Source organism: Natator depressus, chromosome 5, assembly GCF_965152275.1.
Source record: "Natator depressus isolate rNatDep1 chromosome 5, rNatDep2.hap1, whole genome shotgun sequence".
In the NCBI taxonomy this organism is placed as follows: Eukaryota; Metazoa; Chordata; order Testudines; family Cheloniidae; genus Natator; species Natator depressus.
This window is the reverse complement of record NC_134238.1, coordinates 55,608,736-55,632,491: the sequence shown is the minus strand read 5'-3', so window position 1 is coordinate 55,632,491 and position 23,756 is coordinate 55,608,736. Positions and strand designations below refer to the sequence as shown.

The following is a 23,756-nucleotide window of genomic DNA, read 5'->3' as shown; positions in this document are numbered from 1 at the left end:
AGAAAACAGATACTAAGTTAATACGGCTATTAACTTGCTACAAGCAAAACGTGGCATCTCAGTGATCAAAGAAAATAGTTTCAGAGTGTACCTAAGAAAACAGGGCTATTTGCAAATGGTGAAGGGTAGGGGTTGGAAAGTTCACTGCAGATTTCCATATGCTGGGGCCCGCTACTACAGATTTTTCCAGACTGTGTGCAGTAGAGTCTCCTAACCTGCTCATACTATCGAGGAGGTTTTAAAAAAGAACCTCTTCATTGGATGTTTCTAGCTATGATGACTTCAGATTATTAGAAATGTTTTCCCATCATGATTAAGTACATATTAAACTACACAGTAGTCACTTTCCTTCAGATATTAGCCCTGTCTGCACCTTTTTTTTTTCTAAACAAAATTCAAGCAAGTGGCCCCCAGTGCTCAGGGTTATTAGAACATGCCTAATTTCAGATCTATATTAGGTTTAGTAAGTGAAAAACTGAGCAGTCTGTGCTGTTAATTACAGTGTAAACATTTCATAAATATTCCTGCTTTTTATCCTTTGCCCTTTTCAAAAATGAAAGGTTGTAATCTATGTGTAAGATAGTTCCTAATTGCCTCTTCACAAAACCTGCTTGTTTTATTTATTTCCTATCTTCTTTTGGGAAGAGGTGGAGTATTTGAAAAGAGAGCAACATTTCTACCCTAATCTACATTTCTCTAATAAGAAAGACATACACCAGAACCACAGCCACTACACAGGGTTCTTATTCATCAGCCTTATGACCTTAACTGATAATTCTACCAAACTACATTTTAATTATAAGACGTGTGTGTGTATGTTATATATTAGTACAATAAGTGTGCATGTATTTTATACTGTTTATTAGTATGAGTGCACTTTTGCACATGTACTTACACTAATAAATAGTATAATTGTGTCTACATATAAAATACTATTATTTATTTGTATAATTGTGTGTGTGTGTGTATTAGATACACAAAGCATTTGATTATTATCCTGATGCTGATAAGAGGTTTTTATAGCAAAGTAGGGTTGCAGGAATGGTTATGTGTGGGATCCATATGCAGGTTCAAGTCATACATTCAGAGAGGACAATAAAGCAGGGAAAAAACAGCTGATACACAAAAGGGACCGTCTAGACAGTGCCCCATCAGTCTGGCTAAATTTGGTGCTGGCATTCCCAAAGGGATTGTAATATAATTGTTCTGGTGTCTGCGTTCATTCCCCCTGTCAAACACCATCGCAAATATACATCCTTTATTTTCAAATACAACAGGCCCAAATTGTACCACTATATGGAAGCAGCTTTGAAACTACCAAAAGAAAATATAGCCTGATATGCAGCAAAACAGTTCTTTATTTTCTGGGAGGAAGCTCACATTATTCCTTAATCCCAAATGAACTTGATTTCCAACTCAATTTATAACTATTTTGATTAAGACTCTGGAACTAATTTGAAATAAAAATAAAAAACAAACACTCTTAATACAATGTACCTTTGCATGCTATAGAGCAAAGACATCCTTTCTCCTTCTTTATGCTTGTTAACCTCTCAAAGAAAATTCAACAGAAACTCAGAGATGTGAAAGTGTAATGATGGCTATGGATCATAAATTCTAATGAAGGAAAAAAGCTAATGAAAAAAGGAAAGTGATAATAAGCAAAAGCATGGAAAAAATGTAAATGATGTCATTTCACCACCTCATAGTTAAAAGAAACAAGAGGTTCCCCCCTGAATTGCTATAAAAAGACACAATCTTATTTATTTCATGTTTAAATCTTCAAGATACATTTTTTGGAAAGTAAAAGTTATGTCTATTTATTGGAAACATTTATGCACATATTTTGCCAAAATCTGGAAATTAGTGGTAGACAGTAGTATTACATCAAGGGAACTGTAGACTTTAAATAAGGAAATTCAAAATTAAGAAGAACATTGTATTATTACTATACACACCAGATGCAAAAGCACTTAAAATCTAAAAAGCAAAGGGCGGGGGGGGGGGAGGGGTGAGAGGGAAGCTTTATTTCTTGGAAAGAAAAAATACTGAATATTTTTGAGATTTCAACATGTTATATTCACAGCTGTGTTTTCTTTGCTCTTTACTCAAAGCTGCCTTTACTTGTTGGATATTAATGTGACTGGGACATGATTTTAGGGCTTTAAAATAAATATTAGACTGTGTACAAGAAGTATGTGATGTTAAAAACATAAAGATATCCATTAATATTGCATATCTAAGACCTGAACATGCTGCAGATAAGGTAAATGGTAAATTTCCAGTTGACTTCAATAGACCCTGTGTCCCCATGATCATTTCACTAATGTTGTAAGCAAATAATCTAGCACTGTCCCCGCATCTTTCAGCAGCTCTGATCAGTGTAGCCAGCAATCGGGTGTGTGTCAGAAAACCAAAGGATGGGGATCCAAAATCAATACCTCTAACACTCTGTAAAGTTTGAACCAGGGAAACTTTGGGCTCAGCAACCTTTGTCAACACAATGAGTCAAAAACACAGATGAAAACTAAAATAACCAGATTTGGGGTGTGAGAAGGAGAAAGGAATTTGCCCCAGGATTATCAAGGATGCACTGCAAGCAATATACTGATCCCCAACTCAGACAATACAAGGGAAGAACAAAAATTACACATAAAGAACCACACAGACTGAAAGGAGATATCTGAAAGGACAAAAATCAAGTGTAGATTTTAATTTTGAAGTCACTAGCCCAGTTGGAAGCCATGGATTAGCCTGTTTAAATTTGAGGGGAGGAGGTGGGAAAAATGTAAATAGTGATTTCAGTATTTTTGCCCCTCTGAAATAGCTCTTTTAATTTAGCTTTATATGAAATAGAAGCATGATTTGCAATAAGAGTCCTGTATTAATGTATCTGTGTAGCTGGGTTTACTCCTTCGGAGCTGCAGTGGTGAAAACTGAAGGAAAGGCATTTCTTGTCTCCTTTGAGATCAATCAGTATTGCAAAATCTGAATTTCATACATGTTTTTCATACTATTGAATAAAGTCCTACAAGGCCTCTTAGGTTTTAATTTTAATTGGCTTAAAATGAATGTATGTGTGATAGGTCTTTTTTCAGCAAACAAATTTACTTTCGAAGAGACAGAGGGAGTGTGTGTGTGTATATATGTATGTATGTATAAAGAGTGGCAAATGGCAAGGTGGCTATATGACTGTTGTGTGTGATGGGGTTCCTTGTGTGGGGAAAAGGGGAGGTGTGGCATATGGGAACTTTGTGGCGGTGTAATTGCTTCAGTTATGGCTGGACCCGCGTTTTTTGTTGTGTCTGTTTGGGAGGGCTGGGGAGGCTGGTGTAAACAGTCGGGAATTTCAGGTTCAGGTTGGAGTCCAGGGAAAGGGATTGCTGCTGCTTGTGAATTTCCCTTTCTGATCTCCACAGTGGTGGCTACATCGCAGTTCAAGGGGGACTCGAAAGGAGTGGGGGGGGGGGGGTTCTCTCTGCAGCTGCCCCTCACACACTTGAATGAAAGAGAGCTTTTTTCGGGAGGGGGGAAATCTGTGAATACCTTGCCCAATAAGAGATGAGGCATATTGAAAACTATATTAAATTACCCTGATTAACAATTTAGCCACGAACAGGGGAGCTTTGGGAGATCTCTATAGGCAGGGCTGGGGGCTATTCATGCCAGTAGCTAAGAGGTCGAAAGGTTTCTGAAGTTCACAGGCTCAGAGCCTTTGTTATGCTAACAGACAATCTCAAATCAGCTGCCTAGTGGAGTGTGAAATATAAATGATTCCTTGAGAACTTCCAATAAGTTGTCACTCTTGCTCTCCAAATACCAGGACAGGCTGCTAATTTCTAGCAGGCCCTTTTGCAGCATCGCGAGCCCTAAATGAATGCCTTTGTAGTTCAAATAATCTTTTCATGGGAGCTGTCCTATCATAATAGCCCAAATGCATCATGGTTTTGACTATTTAAATGAAAATCAGGACTTTTCCGTGCTTGACTTTTCCCGAGTTGCGCGGTGTTTTGGAAGGGTGGCAGCAATTCGCATACACAACAAGGTAGCACCCACTGCAGGGGGCCCAGGACATAAATAACAGGCTATATACGCTGGGAGTTACTGAGAATCAACCCCTCGGCCCTAGCCCGAACAAAGCCCAGGACAAGATTTACGTGTCTCCCCAGACTCTCTAGCTATTTTCCTCTCTCTTAGCCGGAAAAAATGATTTAGGTCCGATTTAGGGGACTTTATGCCAAACGGCTTTTTTACAGCTTTCGAGAGTTCAGCACGATCATCTTACAAACAAACTTGTTTTGCTAGCTCTCTGCATTGCAACTGGGGCTCTTTGGTGGGGAAGGTGCATCACCTGAAAAGACCTGTGTCTTTTTTTTTGTAAGTGGTGAGACAATCAGATAAGCGATCTGAATTTAGTTGAGACTATTTGGGGCGTGGAGTCGGAATATGAACAGATTCGGAGAAATATGCATATCCATTCTACAGAACATTAATACTAATACCATTAAAAGGAAGAGAATGAGTTAATTATCCTAATACATACAAGGAAATTAATCCGTTGTAGGGTGTTCTGTTCCTATTCAAGAAAGAAAGGAGGAGAGCCTGTCACATGAATTAATACCATAGCTGATGAATAAAAAGCAAGCTCATAAGGTACTACAAAGTTTGACACATTTACAAGAACACTGCACAACAATCTCTAGAACAACAGTAAGTTTAGTGTTTGGAGACAAAAAAAGTTGAAGGATTTCTCTTTGTATATTCATACTATGTTAGAGGATGTAATAGAACACAGTAAGAGTAGTAATTAAAGAGTTCTGTCTAGATCCATACTCCCTCAGTGTCTGGTACTGTTGAAGTAGAGTGACTTTTTCGTGCCATAACGAAATAAGATGAAATATAGATGTGAAACGTATTTATTCTAATTCCACATTCACTAGAAATTAAACAAACCATTTCCCCATGGTTAAGTGTCATTAGAGTATGGTCCATATCAAAGCAGACTCAGAGGGACTATCTGATAAGTAAAAGAGTGTAAAAAAATCACTTTTGTCTATTACACTATTAATACACACTAGAAAGTGGTTTCTTGGGGGAAGTATCGTTGTTTCCCTCCTAATCCTCATTTATTTTTCCTCCTGGAAATAGATCTCTGCAATTACCGTCTGCAAAAGCTTTCTAAAAATCCCCCCGAAATAGAAGGAACAAAAGTTTGGTTTATGTTCCCCGGAGGATGGAAAGTAGACTTTGTGTGCATATTATTATTCTGAAAACTCCAAAGTCACGAATTATCTGGGTTCTCAGAGTTATTAATAACACTTAGCACTTCGACAGAGCTTTGTATTTACAAAGGGCTGAACAAACAAACACTAATTAGTGCTGCTATTTTGTTTTGCTTTTCAAACCTAGTTTTTAGAAAGAAGAATGAAAAATTAATTTCCAATATATTTTTGCAGGTCTCCAAACAACCCCCCGCTACTTTTCATGCTACTTCTTACAGTTTATTTCTAAATTGCCAATAATCAATACGCTCTATGGCTATTTATACTGAACCAAAGTGTCTGCATGTTAAATGTCTGTAGCACTGACTACATTTTTTCCATTGATGAATATGTCCAGCTGGTATTTCTCACACGTTTACTGGTATAACTTTGAGGTACTATTTCTGGTTTTCGTCTTTAACAAAAAACATACCAGTGAATGCAGAATTTTTGTTTATGAAGGCAGAAGGTAACACTTGATCATATCTTAATTTACATAGGAACCAGTATTCTTTTAGAATATTTTTCTTTTTGCAGTTGATATCTTTAACCTATGTCCAAAATTAAAAATATAATAGTTGAAATATAAAGTTGGAATTGGAAGTAAGTATACTTTTTACTAAAATATGATCTCAATAAAGTCTATATTCATAGCACTCATGCTGATCAGTGCCAACGCCGGATGTATTAACAATCAAAACAATAACTAAAATCCAGCAATAGGTATCATAAAATCAGAATCCCCAAAGTTAATTTGCAAATGGGAGCATGCAGCAGATTTCCTATTTATTGAGTGGTATATCTGCATATTAGTTTGCAGACAAATTAATCTTGTTCCTAAGAATAAAATTTTGCTTACATTTTTGCTTTTTGTAAATCCGTTACAACACAGATCCTTACAATGCAAAAATGATGTTTCATTCATATGTATGAGTAAATATCAAGACAGACGTAGTTTTCTTGTAACCACTAGACAGTGATTGCTTGAAGTACCAAAGGGGAATGCAACTTTTCCTCTAGCATAAGGAATGATATAAATATATTTTTATATATCATGTATTATCTTCAAGACTAATTAAGGTGAAAGGCAATATCATAGCCAAATAAAGGCTGACTGGAAAAGAACTAAGGATAAAAAGTACAAGATGACGCCCACAAGATGGCTGCCTTTTCATTCTTTCCCTATGATTATAGTCCAATTTCTACAGGAAAATCAATCTAAACTATTCTTTAGTAATACATTATTCTTTTGCAAATCAGATAGAGGAACTAGAGCTGTTCCCCTTCCGCCCCCCCCCCCCCAAATTCCTGCAAGTAGTGATAAAAATTATTAAATACATTTTAGGTATATATAAATACAAGTGCACATTACATATGTATATGACAGTAGCAATGCCTACTGTACCTATCAGTCATCATACCGATATATACGAGTCTATACGTGTGTACGTGTGACACACAGTTCAACAGAAAAACACGCCAAGAAGAGATCCTGACTTCATTTTGCAGTGCACAAGGAAAGACGTGGGCAACATTACACCATTCTTTTCTTTTAAAAGCTTATAAAATAGATTTTAAATTCTCAGATATATTATTTTAACAAATATGTATCGAATGGCTCTTTCATTAAGATTGCTGAGATTTGGGATTCCAGACATGGTCTGATTAACTCGTCTCGCCTTGACCAAACCTACAATTATTTTAAATTGTCTATAAAAAAAACTCTCTGATATTCAGAGCTTAGTTTGTAGGTATGATCTACATTTATGATTATTAATAAAAACAAAACAAAATCGCCACATGACAATATCATCAGATTCTGCCCAGCGAGCTAAGATAAAAAGAAGACTGAATATAAACTGTAAATAGTTTGGGTTTCAGCCCATTCAGCAAAACTGTTAGGTTACAAGGTTACTATGTGGGCTGAAACTACAGACTAAGAACAAAGCAAATGGTTCAGTTTCAATAGGAAATATAATAAAACCCCCTTTATCTAAAAGCCATCAGGGACAAGCACTCAATACAAGCTAACAAGCAGGAACTGATAAGATAACATTTATATGAGGTCAGAAGTCAAATGCCAGTCAAAGGCTTTTAACCTCTTGGGTCATAAACAGGAATAGTTAAAACACATAGATAGTTATTTATTGGATTTTAAGGGTACCTGATCATTATTAGTGGACAACGCGATGATTAAGCTAATTGGGATTTATAGAAGAACTTTGCAATCGTTAACATAAAATGGAAAGCCCGTCGTCTATCATTCTTTTTTTTAATTCCCCTTTGTCTCTCATAAATCTATAGACCAAAGCAAACAGATGACCAAAAGGATAAACATTGTTTCAAAACAGAAGCACAGTCAATCCAAGACTTGTCTAAAGATTCAATGGACTAAATATTTACAGTCAACAGACATAAGAGAACAATAAACAGCCTCTCTATTGTGGTGTTAATGCCACTGTTCTCTCCCCCCCCCCCCCCCCCAGTTCACTAAAAGAAGAAGACATAATTGAAATATAAAAATGGGGTTTCCTTCAGAATAACATCTTTTTAGCAAAAAAAAAATTTGTTTACAGTTATTATTTTATTACATATAAAATTCAGCTAGATTTAAAATGGCTTATTTATACGTTTTCTTCTAATCTAACCAGGGAATAGTCATTCTTTCTTTAGTGTCCTAGTTATTTTTGTTTCCTATTGCAGGCTCAATTCCCCAAAATCTATAATTTACATACATTTATGTTTAAACTTGCATTTTGAAAGTAACATTTTTTTAAAATTAGCAATGAAATATAAAATCTATCTATATATCTAGAGAAAGAAACGGGATCTGTCCTGAGGCCTTTCTAGGCCCACTGTTTCTTTAAACAGAGATCACAATACACTAGGCGAACATTGTGGATTTAAAATGCTTTTAAATATTTATCAGAAGTATTTTATCACCATATTCAAATGACACCTGGAGAGCACTCACCTTTATTGACAATCTCTGTTCTGAAAGTCCATTTGCTTCACCAAAGCCCCCCAAGCAGAACAACAAGGACTAACCGTTTTCATTCAGTTAATGTTTAGTAAAAAACCAAGCAACCTTAATCAGCATGCTGATTGCATCCTCAACTAACAAATAATTTACTACTCTGAGCATTGCATTCCATTAAAAGCTCATTAAATTTTCTGTTCTCCAATGGGAGCTTTAGCTTTTGAACTGCAAGCTTTTGCTCCGAATTATCACTTATTCAGTTTTTGCAAAATGTTTTTTCAAAGCATAGGTGAGAATTTCAATACCTACATACACTAAATTCCTGGGGAAACATACCTCAGTTTTTTCTTTATAATATACACTCAACAATCTTGTGGGGAAGAAAACCCTACTTTGTTAGAATCTAACACATCCAGTTTAACTTTGATGAAACATCTTCCTGTTATGAAGAAGAGTAGTGAGTGATTTAAGTGTGTGTAGGTTTTGAACACAGAAGGAAAACTGTACAAAAGGATTTTTATCTTATAAATCTGAAATGATCCTTTAAAAAACAGTTGCTCCATATTTTATTATTGCAAGCAAATAGCAGGAAAAGAGCCTTTGTATTGCAAAATACAAAATGTAGTGCCTTCCCAAATACAAGGGGGAATCTAACAGTTCAAATGTTTATTAGGGTTGGGGGGGGGGGAGGAGAGCTTAATATTCTTTCTCAGCCTTGCATACTAAACTGTATATAATCGTTATATTTAATAAGTAAACGCAATAAAATGTCAGCCCCTAAATTAACATGCATTTTTGGATTGCTAATTGTGTTCATTGCAAATTTGGGTCATTTTGCATGAGTGACTCTAATGTAGGGCTGAGATTGCCATATAGCGTAGTGGATTCCTGATTCCCTGTGCTAATCCTGAACTCAGTGATTGTGTCAGGTGCAGTTCTGTATGCTCCAGCAGCTGGCTCATCCTCATCAATGCAAATAAGGCAACTCCTACAATCAAAGCCTCGTGAGTCTAAAGCCTGATTGCTGAGGGCAGGCTAAAGCACTACACAGACTCACTTTCAAATCATACTTAACTGACAAGACAACTGTAATGTCCCTCCCGTTCAAAATCAGCCTTTATCAAACAAAACAAAAAAGAGATCCATCAATTTATGTGTGTACAAAATGCGGCTAGATTTGCTATGGATGTTAGCTGAAAGTGGGTAAAAATCCCCTGAACTATAATGAAGTCCACTTTGTTACAGGCATTAGCAATAATTAATGTAATATTTGAATGCCTAGCAAGAGAACAGGCAGCAAAACGTTATAAACAGAACAGTTGCTTCCCACTTTTCCAGGGAATTTTCTTAGGGACTAGTTCAAAGTGTGGGTCCATATCTATAGATATCTGTAGGTGTAAATACACAGGCAGAGTGAAAGCGTGCAATAAACGACTGCACTTTAAGGGGCGGTTTCTCTTTGGTCTAGACTCTGAATACACAACTTTAAAAGTTATGGGATTACTCTGCTCCATAACAGCCAAAATGCCAGTCAGACCCAAAGGGAAGAAAAAAAATAAAAACCCAAACGCACACAAACTAGCCACTCAGTCCCCAAATAGCGAACGCTGGCACGCGTTCTTGTGCGAAAATGTAAGGGCAGATTCTGCCACTTTGACTCCCCGAGTAGAGCTTTACTCTGCAAATAACCGCACTGATGGCATCGGAACAATTGGGCAAATATGGGGTGAGGGAGAGGGGTCGGGTCCTTAATCTCTAACTTCAATTTCCAAAAAGATCAGCGGATTGGGTTTTAAAATTAAACACCCCTGGTCCCTCTCTCCTTTTCTCTCTTTGCCTTAACCTCATAAATGAGTTATCGCACCACTTGGAAGAGCTGTGTGTGAGGCTACCTAATGGTGCACTAATTTGTATATTACACACTGGAGGAGTCTACATTGTCCCTATTGGCCTGGCTTTTATTTTTAAATGTACAGCGTTTGAACAGTACAGTCCACGTTGGAAGGGCAGGCTGGGGGCATGTATTTGACCGCTCTTTAAACATCGAGCCGATATCGGGACGTTTGAAAAGAAATATCCGGCTGTTTTGCTCCTTTTATTATTTAGTCCAATAGTGCAAAACAACACAAAACACAACAACAACTTTGAGGATTGGCCTTAACCATCTCCCGACAAAGCCCCAAAGACAAACAACTCGTTGGCTAAGGCATTAAGGGGTCAGGAGACATGTAAAAACCTAAAGGCCACGCTGCTCTGTCAGAATCAACACACATAAGTACCAAACAGGCTAATGCAAGGGAAGTATTAGCCCCCCCAGTAAGATCCTATAAATCATCATAGCCAGGGCAAAGCTCCAGCCTGCAACCCCAGCAGTGTTGACTCCACGTTGAAAGTCAGCTGTAGATAACATCTGATGCTGAAAACTGGCCTTAAGTTGGGTAAAATGCATCCCATCCCCCTGTGCGTATAGAAATAAACATGAACATTAGAACTAATGTGTCTCCATCTCAGGTCATAGCAGGGCCTCTAAGTCAGTCCTTGCCGGTGGAACAGCCGTACACTGGGGAAGAAGAGTTACAACAAACGTTTCCCAAGCGCGCAAAGGGAAAGAGGTCCTCTTTCCCTCTCCTCTAGGCTGAGAACGTGAAGAATGCTGTTTCTCTTCAGCTAGAGCGGACATCTCCTGCGTGAGTGGCTGGCTGTACACAACTCCTACACCTGCTGGAGAAGTTCAGAGGAACCGATTCTTTGATCGGACACCTGAAATTACAGGGACTTTGACTAATAGCATCGGAAGACCAAAAAAACACACGCTTGAAAATAAATCAGATCCACCTGTAATCCGAACTTTTCTAGCTGCTCCAAGTAACTGACTTTCACTTGCTCTGTCTCTCCCTCCCTAATAGGATTAACAGACATTTTCCTACAAGCAAATCAGAATTTGTCAAATCATCTGTGACAGTCGATTTGCTCATCTCCACATTCTTCCGGTACTGACACAGCACCATCCTCACACTGTTTAATCTTGGCTGATGCGGGGCATGTGCGAGGCAAACATTTGTCTTGTTAAAGCACTGTCACTCTCCTTAATTCTTTATATTTCTTTAAAACACCTCTTAGCAGACTGAGATCACTAGAGACCTAAGGTCTCCAGGATCTTGATGATGCAATGCCTATACTGTATTACTGCCATGAAAGGCTTCTTAATGTTCCTTGTAATCTGCTTTCTACTATGTCACAGGTCCAATAATCCTTTTGGTACGTCATATCCAAAGTAAATCCTCCTCCTGCTCCCCCTGCGTCACGTGCTCTGTAATCGCCTCTCCCCTACATAGGCAACAGGATTTTTTTGAGTAGTAAATTCAATAGCCGTTCCCTCCAGGTTCAGTACTCATCCCTGCCCCCCGCCCTGAGGCACAGCCATTACCGTTAGTAAGAAAAACTCCTCCACCAAACCCTCCTCTAGCCTTCATGTGATGTTTCAATAAGCTTTCTTCTCCTGCCTCAGCACCTACAAGGAAAACTGTTCTTCCCCAGTGGTTTCATGAGTCTGCCATTCTTACTGTACAGCTGCGGACGATCTTCCAAGCACTGATAGTTAATCTAAGATTAAACACCCAAGAAGTAAATGGCTCTCAGAATTCCACTGCCATTGCATTATTCCATTGAAGCTCTCACACTCCTTTTTTCTTGGGAAAACAGTTTATGATGTCAGCAGCAGAGGCTCTTAGCTGGATGAGAGTTTCATCAAGCATTAGTGTTATTCTCTGGACTGGAATGGTAAACATTTCACAAAGAAACATTTTCTCTCTATAGAGATGTCAGGCTAAATCCTGCAGTTCTTACCCAGGCTCAGCCTTAAAGCCCAGATTCTCCAGTCCAGCCAGACTGTGCTCAGAACAGAAAGCCACTGTGGCTGCTCTTGGATTCCAGGGACGGTACTAATTTAGCATTCCAAGATCCAAGAACAGATGAACAATAATCCAGCACACAATGGTAAATAAACAGAAGGAACAACATGTGCTAATAAATAAATATAAAATGACAACATAATGGTGAAATGGTGCAAACTCAGTGACATATTTAACATTTTTATTAAAGCTAATGTTAATATATATATATAGGTTGGGGAAAGAGTGTATGTACATCTGGGTATAGTGCTTAGATTATCCACAAATAGAAAGTTAGTTTTTAAAAGTCATATGATACATAGAGTACATAATCAGCAATAACTCAAATTTAGGTGAATAGATTTAACAATACAGTTTAGATATTAGAATCCAAATACTCGGATACATCATTCATGAACAGTTGTACAGAGATTTGGCTGTGGAAAGCAAAATATATCAATGAGTGGAGATTGCCTCTCAGTAATTCAGAATTAGATTGGTTGTCCATTTAGAAAATATGCATCAGATGCATCTGATGAAGTGAGCTGTAGCTCATGCTCAAATAAATTTGTTAGTCTCTAAGGTGCCACAAGTACTCCTCTTCTTTTTGTGAATACAGACTAACACGGCTGCTACTCTGAAACCTATAAATATGAGATAATTTTAAGTGTGAACCATCAGTTTTATTTTAACATTTGTAATTGTTGCTTTCATTTGTATATCTAACTTCATTTTAAAGCTCCAAAAATGACCTGATAAGTTTCAGCATTTCCCCAGACCTTTACCTTGTTCTATAACAAGATATATTTTGTCTTGTACTTAACCCAATTGTAAGGCAAAAGACACCTTGGCTGACGTTAATGTAAAAATGGGAAGGTGATCATCCCATTTTTAAAACGCCAACTCTTACCAATACTACACTAGTAAACTCAGAAAAATCTTTCTTGCTACCGAATAGGTAATATCCAAAACAAAGCCATCTAATCACTTTAGTTTCCCATTGTTATCTGATTTTCTGCTCATCCACTGTATGGGCAGATGGCTAATCAGCAAACATATACATTTAAAAGAATATGATGAGGGAGATGGTTGTAAAATATTTACTCAAGTAAGTACTCAGCTATAGTAATGACTGTTTTAAAATATTCATATTATATAAATGTGAGTTGAAGTTGACAGTAAATATGGATCAGACATATCAAAAGGCAACATGTCATTTTACTCCCATGTTAAGTCTGACATTCAGAAGAAGGCCATTGTTTGCTCTGTTTAGATTCATTTTCTTATAGAAAATTAATTTTTAAAAAGTATACTGCAATGATGATTGAACATGACAGAGGAAGAGAGAAAGAGAGAGTTTTAAGAGCTCCATGCCCATAAGAGATTGTGACTGAATTCCCAGGACTACTGTATGATTTGTTACAATAATTAGTGCTTAGTTATTAGGTCTCTTCTTGCTTTTTTCAGGCCATTAGAATGAAAGATAAATGGAGGAATGAGGTCTAGTGCTATAATGATCTTAGAGCATAATGGAAGCATCAGGAAAGTGCTGTTGCTGAAAAACTTACATGAGTTTTTTAAGTGATGCACTATTAATAAGTGTTATATAAGCATTCATGCAGATGTAAAGATCAAAAATACTCAGGAGAGGTGGACAAAAAGAAGAAAACAGAATTTTAAAATGCTGTGTGATAACTCTCTCAGCTGCGTGTGTCCAGTCGTTTTCAAACAAAACATCTCCTCACTCCTGTAAGTTTGTTATACTGAGCCTGAGGTATGTAAATCAGATACCATTTACCAGGGCACCCAATATGATTTACAACGTTTATAAAAGTGGCAACATTGTATAAAAATTGCATCACTGTAACCACAGGTCTGCTCCCTGGATGAAATTCCACTTCAGTAGAGAGGGCCTGTACATCCTTTAAGACCCCAACAGGAGCTGCATGCAGGAAAATGGGCAGTGGACACAAACCACTGGGTATGTGATGTGAAGGGTCTGGTGGCTACTATTCCCATCCAGAGGCTGGAATAGCCACCTGGGAGTTCTGCACATTAACCCCACTCCCTGGTTGTCAGCTGGGGAATGGATTTAATTTCCCCAGTTCTTCAGCCTACAGCCCAATTCCTTAGACTTTATGTGGGTAGATTGTACTACAGCCTATGTGTTCACAATTATATCTGCTTTCATTAGTGATTAAAATAAGTTTTTATTACTTTTTGTTCCTGTTCGCATTGTTGTATTTAACTAGTACCAGGATTTTCAAGGCTATTTTGAACTCATATTCCACAATTGGCAGCTAACTTGGGTACATAGGTTTGCACAAGGGACTTGGTTTTCTTTTTTTCTGTATCCATACTTGAAATATTTATTAAACATTTACAAAAGGGTGGATCCAGTTACATTTAGACATACATACACCTGGGAGAACAGAAAGGTAGGAAGAAAAAATCCCTTTCAGCTTTTTGACAGCAGAAGGATCAGGATTCTGCAGTCTGAGACTTAGCTGCTCTCTTTCTTTTCTCACCAGGTCAGCAATTGGCATGACTGGTCATATTGTTTGGGTTGCAGCTGTGAAACCAGTCTTTTCTCCTTTCCCTCACCAGTTTTCCTATACTAGGATCAGGTTGGGTTCATTTCTTACAGCCAGAATACAGCCCTCTAGTCAGTTGGAATACTCGATCAAACTTGAAGTCCTGAAAAAGTAAAAATGATAGGACATAAATGGTAAAAAGAAAAGAAAGAGGGATGCACAGCAGAATCCCCTGATTTAGTTGGGGATTGCTCCTACTTTGAGGAGGGGGTTGGATTAGATGACCTCCTGAGGTCTCTTCCAACCCTGATATTCTATGATTCTATGAATAGGGTTGGACTTTTACAGGAGACAGGAACAGGTGCTATTACTGAGGTACCATGGGACAAACTGGTTGGCTAATCCTAGTCTTTCTTTCTTTAGCCTGGTGAGTCACAGTCCGGAAAAGGTTGGTCTTGTTCACCCCAGTGCTGAAAGGCATCCTTTTTCACTGAAAGTCTGTTCTGCTCAAATCCCAAAGTCCAAAGAACAGTGCCTTGTTCAACCAAAAATATCCAACCAAAGTAAATTTATGATTACTATAAATGCAGATAATGTCTTTGTGAGAATTCTAAAGAACCTTCCAAACGGGTTGTATAACAGTTACCGATTTGATCAGGATCCTAGAAAATTTCCAAATAAGCCAGTTTCTAGGTCTAAACATACATAATCACACATTTATTTAACTCCATCTTACCCTTCTTTAATAAAAAAATTATGTACTGTAGTGTACAGTATCCCTTTAATAACCTATGAGTCATCTAGTGGTCCTCCCTGTGTTCTGTGTTTCAAAAGCCTCCAGAATCCTGCCAGAGCAGCACTGTATATATGTAGTTAGACCTTAAATGTTATATATATTTGTTAAACACGGTAATTTGGACAACCTGTACCCCTGTGGTTTCTTCATATAAAGTAAGTTTTGTAAAAAGCAGACGACACAATGTACATGTTTATAGATTAAAATAAACTTTTGTTGAAATCTTAAAATATGTTGGGGTTTTAACACAGCAGCATGACTGAGCCAACATAATTGTGGGAGAATAAACTGTATTCTATTCCTTCTCATATAGCAACAGAATTGTTTACTAAATTGCTATGAGTTACACTTGTGCAAACCCACTGAAGATAATGAGACTGAATGATGTCAATCAGAACATAATTGGAAGAGAGGGGGTGGCACAGATATAGTTGAGGGCATAACGTGAGCAGCAAATCCTTTATTATTGGTGAAGGAAAGAACCCAGCTTGATTCTTAGAGCCCGGGTATGCAGGGTTAGGAAGTAGAGAAAAACAATATAATATATTATATTATTATTATTTTATTATTATTTATTTACTAATTATTTATGGTAACAGGTAGGAGCCCCATTAATGGTCTAGGACCCCATTGTACTAGGTGCTGTACAAACACAGACCAAAAAGATGCTCCCTGCACAATTAATATGGAAATCAGTAAGAGACAACAAATATGGGTCCCCACAATGCCATTTTTACAGTCACTTTCCTAACAACTGCACCTTTAAGAAAGTGAGTTTTTAACTATCATTCTGGGGAAACGTATGATGTTTACAAAAAAAAACCCCCAAACCCCACAACGATCTACATTTATTTCAAACAACTCAGAATAATAGGTCTGATTTATTTATAAAATTAATACTATCGTTAAAAAAGGGGGAAAAAACCACGTATTTAGGCCAAGAGTTTCAGAAGTGACTAGTGATTTGGGGTTCTGGCTCTAACACTGGCTTCCCGTATGACTTTGAACAAGTCACTTAATAACTCTGTGCCTCAGTTGTCCAATCAGTACAGTGGATAAAATAATATTTTTATAACTCGGCTTAACCATGGCTTTAAGTCACAACCATAGATAGGTGGAGGAACTCTGCCATATAGGAACTCCTGCCTTAAACAGTGGCCCTTCGTGTAGGTTGCTGTGTCACCCTTTGAACAGGTATAACATGTTTTCTGTCTTCTCCATAGAGCCAGCTCAGCTTGCTGGTACAGGGTACAAGGCAAAGGTTTGATCCTTTTGGAGAGGCTGGTGTCTGTAGTGGTGCTAGCTTGGCACATCTCTTTTACTCAGGGACCAAAACAGGTGCCTAATGTCATGCTGCTAAATCCATATTTAGGCACCTAAATAAGTGGCCAGATTTTCAAAAGTGCTGAGCACCCTGCTGCATTAATTTGATGTCTAAATATGGACATAGGAGCCTAACTTTAGGCGCCCATTTTTGAAATTTTTGGCCAGGCATTCAAGGACTGCAACTTGCTCAGTCCGTGCACAGGAGGAGGAGGGGGAAAGTTCCTTGTACCTTCTTACCCAGTTGCAAATCTGTGTAAGACCAGACATGGACTTGCCCTTACCATTTGCAAAGCATATTAAGACTATTGGATGGAAGGTGCTATGTAATTTCTAACGATTTATGATTATTCTTACAAGATTAAGTAGAACAGTGTTAATTTATCAGTGTACTATTTAATAGGTTTAAAATATATTTGATAAAAATGTTTAAAAAAAAATGCTATTTACAATATATACTAATCATTTGTATGCTCTGTATATTAAAACCTAATGCTCAAATGAACTTAGAAGAACTGTTTGTATGGTGGAAAATATACTATCAGGAATATTTTTAAAAATCTGTCAAGTATATTTCCTTAAATTTTACATTAGAGTTCCTTTAAATCTCAATGAGACAAGAGGGTGTGATTGAAAGCATTCAAAATGTAAGGGTCCTGTTATCCCGCATTGTGTATTCCTAGTTAACACCAAAACAATGACTGTTTTTGGATCGTTTACCGGAAGCCAGATTATCAGATTAATTGATCTCTTCTTTGCATACCAGAAAAACTAATGCTAACTCTGCCTCTATGACACTTCTTATTATATGAGGATGGTATAGTTCTTCATATTTTTACCTTAAGGCTACTCTGGCATCACAATAAGGCACACCAAGGCATCGTTAAAAGCACTCAACAGATGCCTTGTTATGCTCGACTTTTTAATTTGAACCTTGACTACATTTATTTTAGACACTTTTGACCCATATTCATCTCTAAAGTAACTCTGTTGAAGTCAGTGGATTAACATCAGGGGCAAAATTTGGTCCTTTGTGTCAACATTCCGATTTCTTCATAATCAATTTGCATCAAGATGTTTTCAAGGTTTTCACTACTTTAAATAGGGTGAATAGTTACTCATATAAATAGCAGGTGTGCGCACATGCACATATAGAGAGATAGATTAATAAGTACAAAGAACAAAACTCCTCAATAGCTTTTATTGTATGATCACAGAATATCATTTCCAGCTAATGCCACTGAAGCAATGACAGACTTTACTGCTGGGTATAAACAATACATAATGAGCATCTGAGGGACACTGAATAATTCCCATTAGTGAGGGAAGACCTTCATAATTCACATGTTGGTTTACCACTTCAGTTTATTAACTCTTACTCATTAGATAGCAACTGTATCCTCCGCTGCAACAATTGTTAACTTTTTTAGATTCCAAAGCAAAAGGGGATTTTTCTGAGGGGAGGATTTCACATGTGATTGTGATGCCTCCTGAGGATACCCAGGGTTGTAAAACACCTGATTACTACCAGCCCTTAGCGTGAGGAAGCCTTGGTTGTGCCTGCAAGGACAACCTCTCTGACTCCACCAGCCACAGGCAACACAAGCACTCCCCTTTCGGCCTACTTATGCTCCACTGCACCTCTTCAGGTAGGCAATAGGCACACTGCAACCCCCAAACTGTCCAAGCATCCCCCTGGAGTGCCCACTCCTGTTCCACTGGACACACACTGAATTCACATATCGGCTGTTCCCAAAGGAACAGTACAACACAGCTTACCAGTTTTGCCTCAAGACCATTGCTCTGCTCAACTCACAGTGCTTACATTTGTTTATAGTGAAATCAGCTTTAAGTTTATTTATCAAAGAACAGAGATTCATGTAATAGCACGTAAGTAGAAATATTGGAAACAATTAGTGACATATACAATAAAATCATAACAAACCTTCCAGAGCCTTGGGTTGAGAAGCAAGGCATGCTCCTTGTCTCATGAAGATTAGCTCACCTAAAGTCTTTCTCCCAGCACTTAACAACCAGGCCAGTTCTAATCCTCTGTTCCCAAGACAAGCATACTCATGGCTTGTCCACTAGATGAAGCTTACAGTGCAACTTTTTGCATTCTCCTGATATACCAGACTAAGGGCATGGCTACACTTGCGAGTTAGAGCGCATTAAAGCAGCCCAGTATGCTCTAACTCATGACCCGTCCACACTGGCAAGGCACATAGAGCGCTCTGACTCTGCGGCTAGAGCGCTCCTGGTACTCCACCTCAGCGAGTGGAATAATGTTTGATGCACCCCCGCTGGAGTGCTGCAGCACCAGTGTGGATGCCCTGGTCTGTTAGTGCACTATGATCGGCCTCCAGAAGTGTCCCACAAGTCCTGTTCTAGCCACTCTGGTCATCACTTTGAATTCTACTGCCCTGCCCTCAGGTGACCAACCGTCAGACCTGCCCTTTAAATTCTCTGGGAATTTTGAAAATCCCCTTCCTGTTTGCCTAGCCAGGCGTGGAGTGCTCTCAGCAAATCTTTCCAGGTGACCATGCCTCCACACGCCAAGCGATCCCCAGTATGGAGCAATGGCGAGGTGCTGGACCTCATCAGTGTTTGGGGGGAGGAAGCTGTCCAGTCCCAGCTGCGCTCCAGCTGTAGGAATTACGATACCTTGGGGCAGATATCAAGGGACATGATGGAAAGGGGCCATGACCGGGACACTCTGCAGTGCAGGGTTAAAGTGAAGGAGCTGCAGAATGCCTACAGCAAAACCCGTGAGGCAAACAGCCACTCCGGTGCTGCTCCTGCGACTTGCCATTTCTACAAAGAGCTGGATGAGATACTTGGGGGTGACCCCACCTCCACTCCAAGTACCACCATGGACACTTCAGAGCCCAGTTCAACAAGGTAGGAGGAGGAGGAGGAGGAGCAAAGCGGGAGCGAGGGTGCTGAGGCGGAGGAAGACACCCCAGAATCCCTAGATGCATGCAGCCAGGAGCTGTTCTCAAGCCAGGAGGAAGGTAATCCAGTTGCAGCGGCTGGTGCTTGGGGAAGGACAAACACCAGAGGAGGTTCCCGTTAAGCAGCTTTTATTTTGGGAAGGAAGTTATTTGGTGTGGGCTCTTGGGGCGAGGAGGGTTAGGACTACATGCATGTCTAGATGCGGAATAGGTCATTGATGTGCTTTCTCACATCGCTCTAATCAGCCTTAGTGATCTCTTCAAAGGTCTCATCCAGAACTTGGGCAATGAGCTTGCACAGGTTTCTCAGGAGAGCCACTGTGGTCCTTGTCCCAGTAAGGCTAACTTGTCTGCGCCATGGTGCCGTGAGGGGCAGGCGGACCATTGCTGCACACAGGCAAGCTGCATATGGGCCAGGGCAGAAGCTGCATTGCAGTAGAAGACCTCCCTTGCTTCCCAGGTCACCCTCAGCAGCGAGATATCTTCCAGGATGAACTTCTGTGGAAAATGTGGGGACAGTGTTCAGTATAGGGGCTCCCTGATGCTATTGGCTATCCGCAAGGCACAGAAACCCAGAGGACAGTACAGCCGTGAAACAATCAGTCATGCTTGACCCTGTGCTTAGTCACCATTTTGGGGATCCCGTGGGTTATGTGCACTTGCTTTGGGATGGGCAAATTATGCTATTGTGTAGACTGTGTCTCCTACCTCTTGCCTGACTAGAATCTGTTTACCACCTTCTGGTGACCAGCCTATACTTCTATATCTTAAGAACACAGTTTTCAGTATAGATACATAATTTTTTTCATAATATACTTACATACATTTTGCAATGATGATGACGACCAGCCGGCTATGGGTTCTCAGTAGAGATTTCACATGCTAGCCTTTGGCTAACTATTATGTAGACATCAAACCCCTATGCACCCCTTATTCCATCTGCTAACTGGCACCAAAGGGTCCCTGGGTCACAGTGATTTACATGCACAGTGATTAACATGCATGAGTAATGGGGTGTGGTAAAGCTATTGAATTGGGCCTGGTGGCAGCCTAGGCAAAAGAAAAATAAGTGACTGCTTGGGATTCCACATGTTTGGGTGTCACCTGCATTTCTGTGCTCTTGTTCATGAGCTAGCCCTATCTCTTCCTCAGATGGGAGAGAGAGAGGCATAGGAAATTCACCACAGGATCTTGATCTCCCCCTCCGACAGAGATACTAGAGTGCGTGGAAACTTTTCTCCTGACCCTAGGCTTCCCCTCTGGCACTGTTGGACTTGAACAAGAGGAAAGTCACTGCCTGATCCCCACCCACTCACAGTTATTCATCCTGGGAGCACCACAAATCCACATTCTGGTGTGGAATGCAGAAGCATGTGCATGGATTACAAATATGGGAAAGAGATTTCCTATTTACTAGTATTATAATAGGTTTTAATGTAATTTCTTTACTGTAGAGTTTACTTAAGAATATTCATAAACATGAAGGGACAGAATATTCTTGGACAGTAAAGCTTTGTTGTTGCTGCTGTTTTTGTTGTATAGAGAGAATCAGTAGAAGGTAAGTAATAATATGTCCAAGTGCTTGGAATACATATTTTTGGATGCCTCAGGAATGCAAACACTGACTAGGCCTATGGCACTTTTGCAGAGCTTTTGAAGAATGCTGCTGTCAGGTTGTTAACTTGCTCCCAAGCCTCAGAACACACTGTAGTTTCTTTGTTCATTACACTAGTTCCCTGTGAAGCAGTGGATTGATTTTAAAATTCTGTTTCTGACCTATAAGACCTTCAATGGTCCAGCTCCTGCAAACCTACATAAGCTCTTTTCCCCACTTGCACTGCAGATATGAGTTCATTGTTCACCATATGCTATTAGCTCTAACACTGAAAGAGCAAAGAACTTTACATTTTGTGCTATATGTATCTGGAACACTTTGCCAATTTGTAGTCTTCTCACTCATGATAAGATCTTCACATAGGAATAGCACACTGGAAAACTGCAGCCTATGCTCGCCTGTGGCTAATATAATTAAATTCTGATTGTTCTTTCAACACCAGTTTTAAAGCACTTTAATATATCTTAAAACAAAGTAAGTGAAAACTGAAGAAAATATCAAAACCATGCAGTTTTATTTAAAAAGATGCATTAAACAAGATTTATTGTTAAAATTCATTTTACTTTTTAGTGGTTAAGCCAAATCATAACACACCACAGGCCTTTCAGTTCTACCTACACTGCTCAGCAAGAATGCACTTTCTGCTGAACAACTTGATTCTTAGAGCACAAAGGAAATATGTTTTCACCATCAGAGGTAAGTTTCAAGTTAGCTTCTTTGTACAAAATAACAGTAGCCATTTGAAAAGGGACATACAATGGGTACAGTTAGGACTGTTACCTGCCCTGTTTTAAGTAGCAAACTTGGAGTCCACAGTTTGATCATGTGTCCATTGTCCTCTCATGTGGAAAGAATATGTTTTATATACTTAGTGTGTAATATTTTTGTGTGTGTCATACGTGTAGGAACTAATATATGAAAGAGGCTACTTTCACAGATGATTCATTATATTAACGTATAATTCCAATGTGGATTTAACAAAATTACTAGGTTGTTTTTCTCTGGAAGTAGATAGAATAGAAAATTATTATTTTACAATAGCATCCAAGAGGGCCAGTCAGGAATCTGGATACCATTCTGCTAGGTGTTACACAAACATGCAGGAAAAAGAACCCAGCGGGTTTGCAATCTTACAGTCCTGGCTTTATGACATGATGAAACAGATGGATGAAAGAGGCAAACTGGTGGGAGAACAGTGAGGGGAGTACAAGGTAACCAAAAAACACGTGTACTTTTGCATATAGTCTCAGTTAGGTAAACAAAACAAAAAGTCTTACCTTCCGAAGTAAAAATAAATTATTTATGTTCTTTAACACAACATAATGAAGCAGTGTTTTAAAATAAGTAGGTTTCAGAGTAACAGCCGTGTTAGTCTGTATTCGTAAAAAGAAAAAAGAAAAGGAGTACTTGTGGCACCTTAGAGACTAACCAGTTTATTTGAGCATGAGCTTTCGTGAGCTACAGTTCACTTCATCGGATGCATAGCATATCGTGGAAACTGCAGAAGACATTATATACACACAGAGACCATGAAAAGATAAGATAAGCTTTAGATAAGCTGTTACCAGCAGGAGAGTGGGGTGGGAGGAAGTTTTGTTTCATGGTCTCTGTGTGTATATAATGTCTTCTGCAGTTTCCACGATATGCTATGCATCCGATGAAGTGAACTGTAGCTCACGAAAGCTCATGCTCAAATAAACTGGTTAGTCTCTAAGGTGCCACAAGTACTCCTTTTCTTTTTTCTTTTTAAAATAAGTAAACTCTCCAAGCCCAAATACATGTGATTTTTCATGTAAGTATGTTGGAAAAATGTCTGGTTTTCACAGTGGATTCAAAATGGTTCACTGAAAGAGAAGAAATTCAAAACTTCTGACCCCGAAACTCACCCCACCTCCCAAAAAAATGAATAACCAACCAACATCTTTTAATAATTTAACAGAATAAATTTTAATAGTTTTAAAACCATTTTGTTTCATGTTTTCTTGCATGTCCAATCACCTTTTAAGCAATATTCTTATGTTCTCCAGCTGTTAGGTTGGAAACCTGCCAACAAAATGAAGAGATATCACATATGGGAACGGAACTTGTTCTAGTCATTCTCCTAAAGCAGAAGAATGGAAATATGGATTTCAGGCTTTTATCTTGATTCTGCTACTAATTTACGCCCTGATCCTGTAAAGGCTATATATGCAAATATTTCCATTAATTTGTGTGCTAAATCTAATACATAGACAACATACATATTTTGATGCTGTCAGATAAGTATCCTTTATTAATGATGTATGACCACATACATGTGATGCCTACACTAAGAAGGAAAAGAGCAAAAGTGAGAAGAAACTCCTCAGTTTGACTAGAGTATCAAAAGTGAAATATTTCCACTGGTGATAACTAATCTTGCTG

General features: G+C 38.7%; 2 long non-coding RNA genes across 2 annotated transcripts in view; one reads left to right on the top strand and one right to left on the bottom strand.

Annotated features, from left to right (window-relative positions):
* LOC141987469 (uncharacterized) overlaps positions 1 to 8,390 on the bottom strand; it is a 28,590-nt gene extending 20,200 nt beyond the window's left edge. Inside the window, exon 1 of the long non-coding RNA XR_012639544.1 lies at positions 8,236 to 8,390. This is a non-coding gene — a long non-coding RNA (uncharacterized LOC141987469). The remainder of the gene's footprint in view (positions 1 to 8,235) is intronic.
* LOC141987470 (uncharacterized) overlaps positions 1 to 23,507 on the top strand; it is a 31,896-nt gene extending 8,389 nt beyond the window's left edge. The window contains exon 3 of the long non-coding RNA XR_012639545.1: positions 23,381 to 23,507. This is a non-coding gene — a long non-coding RNA (uncharacterized LOC141987470). The remainder of the gene's footprint in view (positions 1 to 23,380) is intronic.
* The last annotated feature ends 249 nt before the right edge of the window (positions 23,508 to 23,756 follow it).